General features: G+C 38.8%; 1 pseudogene; it reads left to right on the top strand.

The window, feature by feature from the left end:
• Window positions 1-4219: 4219 nt before the first annotated feature.
• LOC147277322 (toll/interleukin-1 receptor-like protein pseudogene) lies at window positions 4220-4826 on the top strand (annotated as a pseudogene).
• Window positions 4827-10310: the final 5484 nt, after the last annotated feature.

Here is a 10310-nt window from a genome sequence, read left to right as displayed (position 1 = left end):
GTAACAGCAACTGCCTAGTCTGCATCAGTATAACCCTCAACATCTAGATGACCATGGCGTGAGAACATCAACCCTTTTCTAGGAGCTGACTTCAAGTATCTCAGAATTCTATCCACAGCATCCATGTGTGCTTCACTCGGTGCATGCATGAATTGACTCACCACTCATTGCATATGCTATATCAGGTCTAGTATGTGATAGATATATTAGCTTACCAACAAACCGTTGATACCTTTCTTTGTTGGTAGGTACCTGGTCAGGATACTCACCAAGTTTATGATTCTCCTCCATTGGAGTATCTGCTGGTTGGCAAGCTAACTTTCCAGTTTCAGTCAAAATGTCAAGGGTATATTTCCGTTGTGATAGAAATATTCCTTGTTCTGAACGAGCCACTTCAATACCCAAAAAATACTTCAGAGCACTAAGATCTTTCATCTCAAACTCACTGGCTAAATAACGTTGCAATGCTGCCTTTTCTTCTGGGTCATTCCCTGTAACCACCATGTCATCAATATACACAATAAGGGCAGTGACCTTACCTTTCCTATGTTTCAAGAAAAGAGTATGATCTGAGTTACTCTGCTTGTAACCGAAATTCTTCATTGATTTGCTGAACCTTCTAAACCATGCTCTGGGTGATTGCTTCAATCCATAAAGAGACTTTCTCAGTTGACACACCATATTGCTCTGACTGGACCCCATCTTGCATCCTGGAGGGGGATCCATATAGACTTCTTCTTCTAGGTCTCCATGCAGGAATGCATTTTTAACATCAAACTGGTGTAATGGCCAATCCAGGTTTGCTGCTAGAGAAAGAAGCACCCGAATTGTGTTGATCTTGGCTACAGGACGGAGCAAAGGTCTCCCTATAGTCAATTCCATAAGTCTGAGTGTAACCTTTCGCCACTAGTCTTGCTTTGTATCGTTCAATGGTGCCATCTGCCTTGAACTTTACTGTATATATCCATCTGCAACCCACTGTTCTCTTCCCTTTAGGAAGGGTAGTCATCTCCCAAGTGGAATTCTTCTGGAGGGCTCTCATTTCTTCATTCATTGCTTGAGTCCACTTGGGGTCTTTCAGAGCTTCCTGCACATTACTTGGAATAGATACAGTGGATAATTGACATACAAATGATGCACATGACGGGGACAGCCTATGTAGAGACACATGAGTAGCAATAGGGTATTTAACCTTTGATTTAGGATCAGGGTCATACTGTTGTTTAGGGATCCCTCTAGTTGTACGAGGGGGTAACTGATAACCTATGTTTTCTGTGTGACTCGACTCAGGTAAAGTGTAAGTGTTTGAGTTTGAGTGTTCAGTTACCTATGGAAGATCTTCATGGCCAGGTCCTGACTGGATGAGTGGTAATGGTACTGTAGGAGGAGTCTCCAAAGCATTATTTGGAGTCTCCAGATCTAGTGGCTCTTACTCTTGTTGCACCACTGCAGCTGGTGAGTTAGTAGTCACTACATCCTCATGTATTGTCTGAGGCTGCTCTGACACATTCTGTGGAATTAGGATGATATGATTCTGAGTATCTTCTGCAAAGATAGAGCCCTCCCCGTGCAGGGGATGCTCAAACTCTCCCCCTGAGTAATAGAACTCACTCTTGTGGAAAGTAACATTAGCAGTAATATGCAAGGTTTGAGTAGGGCACAACGTAGTGCACACGGATCAAGCTTGCCACGCTGGTGTGGATATACCTAAACATAGGCCACACAACCAAAGACACGTGGTTCTAGATTTGGTGTAGACGGCATGGTGAGGAGAGTGGTCAATGTCTGGAATGGAGTTTGATACTGAAGAGTACTGGATGGTGTGCGATTAATGAGGTAAGCAGCAGAGCAAAGAGCCTCCCCCCAAAATTGATGTGGCATATGGGCCTCAAATAAAGAGGCACGAACAACTTCCAAGAGATGACGATTCTTGCGTTCTGCTACACCATTATGTTGTAGTGTATAGGCACATGTGTGGTTTGATAACAATACCATTCTGGCTCAAAAAAGTATGTAGGTCATTGTTGATGTACTCTCCTCCATTGTCAGACCTAAGTGTTGTGATTTTTCTATCAAATTGAGTAGTAACAAATCGATGAAAATTTTTTAATTTGGCGGTGACTTCACTTTTCTATTTCATGGGAAAAACCCAGGTCATCCTGGTGCAATCATCTATAAATGTGACAAACCACTTAAAACCACTAATGGTAGACACTTTTGATGGTCCCCACACATCAGAATGAACAAGCATGAAAGACATAGAACTTTTATTTAATCTTAATGGATAAGAAATTCGATGACTTTTCGCCAAAACGCAAGTTTCACAATGAAAGTCTGATTCAGCAAACTGGGAAAACAACTCCGGAAATAACTGTTTCAGATAACCAAAAGAAGCATGCCCTAATCGTCTATGCCACAACCAAATCTTCTTCATCTTGACAGACTCATCCCTCTCACATGATGTGCTTGACTCAATTTCTTATTGCAGTCTTCGGTCAGGTCCAGATAATACACCTTTCTCCTCCTAGTACCACATCCAATCACGGCCCTGGTGAGAAGATCCTGAAAAAAGACAATACAATGGCCAAAAACACACAGTACAATTAAGAGAATCAATGATTTGAGAAACAGACAACAAATCATAGTCGAGTGAAGGGACAACCAAGACGTGGTCTAGACTTAATGATAATGTAAGAGATATGGACCCTTCTCCCAGAACTGGGGAAATAGTTCCATTGGCACTAGTAACATGTGTTTGGCTTGATGGTTTGGTAGAGTGCAACCCAATAAAACTAGATGTCATATGATCAGTGGCACCTGTGTCAATAACCCATGATCTATTACAAGTAAGTGAAGCTGTGCAAGAGAAAGTACCTGAGGTGGCCAAGGCCTTGGAGCCAGATGTACCTGATGTGATCTCCTGGGAGGACTCAGATGATGCGAATAAGGCTTTGCTCGAATCCTTCTTTCGCCCTTTGTGAACCCATCCTTCTGGATAACCAATGATTTCATAACAACCCTTAATTGTATGGTTTTCTAAACCACATTTGGTACACTTCATTGGGGGCCGGTTACGTGTAAAGTCGGTGTTCTAGGTGATTGGCCGAGATTGCTTGGATCTTGCGGCAACCAAGGCTGTGGCTTCAGATGTGACACTGGCTTCAGACATGGTTCCCTGTCGGTTACTCTCTCTTTTAATATATGCATAAGTTGCCTCAAGTTCAGGTTTAGGCTCCATCCTTAAAATCTCTCCTCGAATTTGATCAAAGTTATTGTCCAAACCTGCAAGAAAGATATAAACTCAGAGACGGTCAATCTCCTTGCGCCTAGCTTCAATGTTTGCTGGATTCTGCATGTTGCTTGGACATAATTGATCAAGTTCTTGAAAGATCTCAGTGAGCCCACTGTAGAAATTGGCAACAGATGCTCCATTCTGTTTCATCATGAATGACCTTCTATGTAGATCATAAATCTTTGCCTCATCGGAACCGTCATAATATGTTTTCTTGATTGCATCCCAAACTTGCTTGGTTGTGTCATAACGAATAAATCGTTTCATCTGGTTGGGTTGCATGGCATCGAATAACCAACTCTTGACTTGGCAATCCGACGCACGCCATTTGTTGTATGTCGGGTCTGTGGCTGCAGGTTGGGTCATATCACCTGTCAAGTGACCATGTTTTTCTCGTCCAGCAATCTTCATCTCTATGACTTGATGCCATAGAGAATAATTATGTTCATCCAATTTGATTCCAGTTGAGAAGTTGGAATTGTCTCCTTGAACGACAACGATCTGCGTAGTTGCATTTGATTCACCATCACCTGAGGATTGGGCTGACTTGAGGGTGTTGGAGTCGTCTTCACTCACCATGATGACGGCTCAATGAAGGATCTCTGGTTTATGGGCTGTGAGCGACGCGAGTGATAGTGCGACGTAATTGATGGTGATGCAAAGTTCTGGACTGGGTTTGTATGGTGGTATGGCGGCTGTGGAAGCGTGCTAGGGTAGGTCAAGAGACAGTCATGATCGACTACTCTGATACCATCTTAAATTGGGTGAAATATATGTTTTTGTATATATCAATATGCAGCGATACAAGGGATTTATATACGGCCCTTAAGGAACTATTCTAGGAAGCAAATAAATACAGAGAGCAAACATGATCCTATAATCTTGGGGAATCACATAGTTGACTTTGTTCTTTTAGACTAACTAGGAATGTACAGCTCATTTGACACCCATGAAGCCTTCTCATCATCATCCTCATCTTCCTCCTCAAAACCTTGGAAGTACGACGTGTTCTTGAGCTTCAGAGGTGAAGACACACGCAAAAGCTTCGTGGACCACTTGTACAAGGCATTGAAAGAGTTTGGAATCGACGTCTTCAGGGACGACAAAGAACTAAGAAGAGGGAAAAATATAACATCCGAACTGGTGCAGGCAATCCAAGGGTCCAGGATCTCCATCATCGTGTTCTCAAAGAGGTATGGGGATTCTAGTTGGTGTCTTGAGGAGTTGGTCAAGATCATGGAGTGTAAAAGATAACTGGACCAAGTGGTTTTGCCAACTTTCTATGATGTTGATCCTTCACATGTAAGAAAACAGAGTGGTTGTTTTGCAGAGGCATTTGAAAAAACATAAAGATATGGTAAAGAGGTGGAGAGCTGCTCTTACTGAAGCTGCAGATTTGTCTGGCTGGGATCTTAAAACTACTATGGATGGGTAAATATTACTAATGTCCTCGAATTATGATATCTCCTTATTTAATTTACTGCTTTCTATTACACTTTCCCTTGGATTTAGAAATTCAAAATTTTGGAATTAGAATTAGAACAACAAATGTTAATATCTTCTTTATAATACTCATGAAACTAAACTAAGATAATTAATTTGTACGTGTCTTTTCAGATATTCAGCAAAATATTTTAATGAAATTTGAAGGTCTCAGATTCAACAAGATCTAAATAACCAAGTTGGATCTAACTTGCTTGTACAAAGGAAATTTTATCAGGGAAATTATTATGATCAAGTTGCTTTTCTTATTTTTAGTATAATTCCATGGTATACTGTTAATGAGTTGTTGGTGTTTTTGTTGGCATTTTTCCAAGATCTAAAACTTCCAAGTGCTTTGTTTCTAGTGAATTTTGAAAATTTGAAAAACTTCAGAAAATTCCAAAATTTTTGAAACTTTTGAATTGGAAAGGCATTTAGAAATTCAAAACTATTGTGGTTAGTAGAATTCTCAGAAAGTCAACTCCACAAAGATGAGCTCGAACACTATAAGTTAAAATATTCTTTGCACTCATAAAACTAGACAGATAATTGTATGTTTAGAATCTTCAGATACATATTTTTTCCACTATTAGTTTGCAGGTTTACCACTATTAGTTTGAATAGTTTCCAAAACCTAAGCTATTAAATAGGATGTGAGTCAACAATTCTTTTACATTCTAACAGCTGTGCCAATATAAATATTTTTCCTGAGTGTTTTCAGAAGTTTAATTTAAAAAAATTAATGGAATGCGGATATTTTGATGCATCAATTTATGAGTAAGTTGCAGTTGATTCAAATATTGTTTATTCTAACAAATCTATATATAGTCATAATGAATAATGTACTATTTCAAATTATTAATCTCTTAGATGCATAATGAATTAGTGAGCCTAGTTCTGTTTCTGATTTAAATTGCTAAGCATGAAGCAGAGTTTATCAGGAAATTATTGATGAGATCAGTAAACATCTGAACGACACATGCTTAAACGTGGCCGACTACCAAGTTGGAATAGATTCTCGTGTGCAAGATATTAGTCATCATTTAGGAGTTGGACGAGTGCTGTTATATATGCCGCTAGTAGCTAGCCTCTTTGTTGATTTTGTTCCAAAGGTTAGTGAATTGAGTACCAGGAATAGGTAGTCGGCTGTGCGAGCTGGTTTTCAGGTTGGCATCCTTAATGTGATTTTGTTTTTAAACGAATTAATTCGGGGTTCTTTCCAAAGATGTTTGTTCAAATGATTTTTTATAAAATCGTGTTATCGGTTTCAGTGTTGGATTTGCTAAACCATGTCCTGGTTATAGATTTCTTTTTGATTGATTGTAAAAGCCCTAGTTCCTACGTTCCGGAATGAAACACTAGAGGTATGTTTTATCAGCTGTTTGTGAACTTGATTTCTAGAAAATATATATGTTTATTTCAAATCTTTTATGTAGGTATCATTTAAATGTTTTTAAACTTACTCAGGGTCCTTGAGGGAAAGCAATGAATGTATGTAATTCTTACCCATTATTTTCTCTTATTGTTTATTTAATATATATATTAATTCTTTCTAGGCACTGTGTATGGATAAGAGGACGATTTGTATATATGGAGGTCGTTCGAATTAGCTTTGTTGGGGCTTTTTAACAAATTACCCGCCGGCCTCGATTTGCAAGTCACCACCTAAATAAAAGATTGAAGCAATCTGCCACTTGAATTAAAAAAAAAAATTGCAATCTACCCACCTCCGTCCAATTCTGTTAATTCTTATGTTAAAAACAAGGGTATTTTAGTCTTTTTTGATTAATTTATTATTAATAAATATATAAATAATAATAATAAATTAAATAAGAAAATAAAAAAAGAAACAGAAAAAGGCTGAGAACCCAGCCGGCCTCCGATCTGGAAAAGAGAGAGAGAAAGAGAGAGAGAGAGAGAGAGAGAGATGAGGCTCGGGTCGGCACTGGGCAGGGCGGGGAGGGGCTGGCTTTGGGTTGGGTTGGATTTCAGTGGTGGTGTGGGGTTGGGCGTCGGTGCTGGGCAGGGCAGGGTAGGGTACGTGGGGTTAGGTTTGTGTTGGTTGGGTTTCAGTGGTGATGTGGGGTCAGGGCTGGGATTTGGCTGGGGTTTCAGTGGTGCTGGTGATAGAGAGAGAGAGGAGAGGGGCGGGGAGAGAGAGTGAGGCAAAGAGAGAAAGTGAGGGGTTGGGGTCGGGGCTGGAGATTCGAAGGAGAGAGGCGGCAGTTGGGGCCAGTGGCGGAGCCACATGAGGACCAAGTGGGACACAGGCCCCCACTCAACTTTTGGGGGAAAAAAAATGGCCTATTGAGACAAAAAAAAAATTTAAAAAATTTCATGACTTGTTTACTAAAATACCCTTAAAATATCAGCCAGTCCTGATTCTTCATCTAATTCCTCCCCTTCCGCGTCTTCTTCTATTCTCTATGGACAACATTACAGCAAGCTCTGCAAAATTGGTAAATGAGCAATGGTCTACCAAAATAGGTAAATGATTTCTCTCTTCGTTTTCCTCTTGTAGCCTTGATTTATTTGTGCCTTTGAGACTTTGAATGTCAATCTCTATTTTTTGTTCTTGCAAAATTGTTTTTCTCTTCATATAAAGTTCTCTACTTTTCAACCCATATGAGTTTTTATACATGAAAAACTTAAAATAATTACTAAGGCTAAGCTATTTTATTGCAGGAATTTGATTTAGGATTTACTTATTTGAACTTGAAGTTGATTGGGTATTAATAAGAAAAGAAGGGAAAACTACTGCATATGGTAAATTAAAGCTATTTGATTGCAGAAAACTACTGCATATGAGAAGAAGAGAAGGGAAAACTTCTATTTAAATTAAAGCTATTTTATGTTTTGAACTTTTGATTAAAAGGTTTTGAAGCAAGTTGAAATTAGGTGTGCAATACTGAATTGGAAATGCCTCAATAAAGAAACGATGGTGTATTGGTGCCCCCACAGGTATGTTTTCCTGGCTCCGCCACTGGTTGGGGTGCAGGGGGTGGCCGACAAAGGGAGTCTGCCATAGGTGGCTGCGGGGGTGGAAGGAGGGAGGTGTAAGACTTATTGCTGTCTTAAACCATAAAGTGTTGGTCTTCTAATCACATTAGGAATAAAGGGCTGCAGTGTTTGATTAGGAACTTAAACCAGCTAGAGTTTTGGTCTTTGTATGCCATAAATTTTCGGCTGCAATACCAAATATCATAAGGATTCCCATTTTCTTGTGGACTTAGGATTAATTAACTATTAGTATTGCATAAGGACACGCAAGTTTTCCTTGATGGGAATGACTCTTGTTGTGAAGCATATAAATAGAGGTCCCTCTCCAAACGATCAATGCATTCTCAAAAGTAATATTCACCCCATCTAGAATCAGAGACTAAGGGATTGGATTGTGAGAGAAGAGCTTTGTTTTCTTTATTTCATTGTTCTGCAGAATTCTAGTTTCCTTGTTGCTGCACTAGTTGATCTCATATCGTTTTTATGGCAGACCAAGGTATGTGTTTTAGAACATACAACTATAAAGTATTACATGTGGTATCAGAGCCTAAGTTGCATGTTCTAAAATCTGATTGCTAACCTTTAAAATCAATTTCTATCTGCAAGTATGATTGATTGTTAGATTACGAATAATTTATGTACTGTACGTTTAACCATGTCTGCTTGCAAAAATCGATTTGTATGCTGCCTGATTTTTACAAGAAACTTTGATTAATCGATTATATATATACTAACCAGCATATATGAGTGTATATTACCTGATTGCTTGCATATTTTCAAATTCAAGTGCATAATTATATATATATATATCAAGTCTGCATGTACTTTTATGTTGCAAGCTATACTGCAAATTGTGTACTGTTTTAATCGAGACAAGCATATTTGTCATTGAACTTATTCAATTGATGTATCATAAATATTCTGTTAAACTAAGAATGATAAGATTGCATGATTACTTAAATGTATATATCTATATATATAAAATATTGATTAACAAGTGTGATCTTGGTATCAAGAATCAACCAGATCACACTTGACAGCATATAGATCGGATCTGTAGAATTTTGAATCAATCAAGTGAGCCACAGCAACTTGGTCCATTCAAATATTTTGCAATCAAAGTTATTGATCTCAAAATATTGCATCATAACTGAAATCAAATTGATTAACTTTCTGTCCACAGATGAGAGTAACTCAATTTGAAATCACTTATGATGGAAAGGCATGTGATATAAACTACATGAGTTAATAAAGAAATTCCTTCAGTCCACAGACGTGGGAATCTTTTTATTCAAGAAACTCATGCATTTTCATATTATAGTGCTTCATATACATGTTTAATTCTCAACCCACTGGTGTGAATTAATAATGTAGTAAACTTTAAGGTTTTCATGGGGATTGTGTTAATTTGTGAATCTTGCTTTAATGCTACAGTCAACACTTCAATGAATTATAACACTATTGAAACACTGACTGGATCCAACTACAAGAAGTGGAAGCAAGACCTTGAGATATCTTTGGGATTGCTGGATTTTGATATAGCACTGAGGGAAAATAAACCAGAAATTCCTGCTGCTGATGCAGCAGCAGATGTTAAGGCACACTATGTCAAGTGGGAGAAGGCCAATAGGATGGCCATTCTCATTATGCAGAGATCCATGTCACCAGCTGTGAGGGGTGGCATTCCACCTTCTGACAGTGCTAGGACATTCCTTGAATCTATTGGACTGAAATTCAAGGAATCTGAAAAGGCAGAAAAAGGTATTTTGCTGAACCAATTGACTAATATCAGGTACAATCGAGAAGGGGGAGTAAGGCTGCACATTCTGAATATGATTGACATTGGTACCAAGCTGAGAGAACTCAATGTCACAGTTGATGATAGTCTGATGGTTCACCTTGCATTGAACTCTCTGCCAAGTGAATTCGACCAGCTGAAAAGTAACTATATCTCTCAAAGGGAAACTTGGACTCTAGATGATCTGATAAGCATTTGTGCACAAGATGAACAAAGACAGAAAAGAGAGAAAGATAAGAACCATGTTAACCTGATTCAAGCTAACCCGAGAGAGAACAATAATGCTCAATTTGCTGCTAGGGCCAACAATGCTCAACCTGCTGCCAGGGCTAATTTTGCAGGGAGAGTTGGGAATAGAAACAATCCTAAACTGGGGCAGAATAAATGTTTCTTTTGTAAGAAACCAGGGCATATGAAGAAGGATTGTAGGAGGTACAAACGATGGCTAGAAAAGAGAAAGACTAAAGGTAATTTTAATCATGTTTCAGTATGTTTTGAATCTAACACTATAGAGGTTCCTTCTAATTCTTGGTGGCTTGATAGTGGTGCAACAATTCATGTTACTAATTCTTTGCAGGGGTTCATAACCAAGAGACCACCAAACAAGGATGAGGTGAAGGTGTTCGTAGGCAATGGAGAGAAGATCCAGGTGGACTTCATTGGCTTAGTTAGGATTGAATTAGAGTCAGGCTTTATTTTGGAATTAGTTGATGCAGTATATGTACATTCCATTAGAAG

The sequence above is a fragment of the Dryas octopetala genome, chromosome 8, assembly GCF_963921425.1.
Source record: "Dryas octopetala chromosome 8, drDryOcto1.1, whole genome shotgun sequence".
Classification (NCBI taxonomy): Eukaryota; Viridiplantae; Streptophyta; class Magnoliopsida; order Rosales; family Rosaceae; genus Dryas; species Dryas octopetala.
Note: the sequence above shows the minus strand (reverse complement) of the source record. Positions and strands in the feature narration are given on the sequence as shown.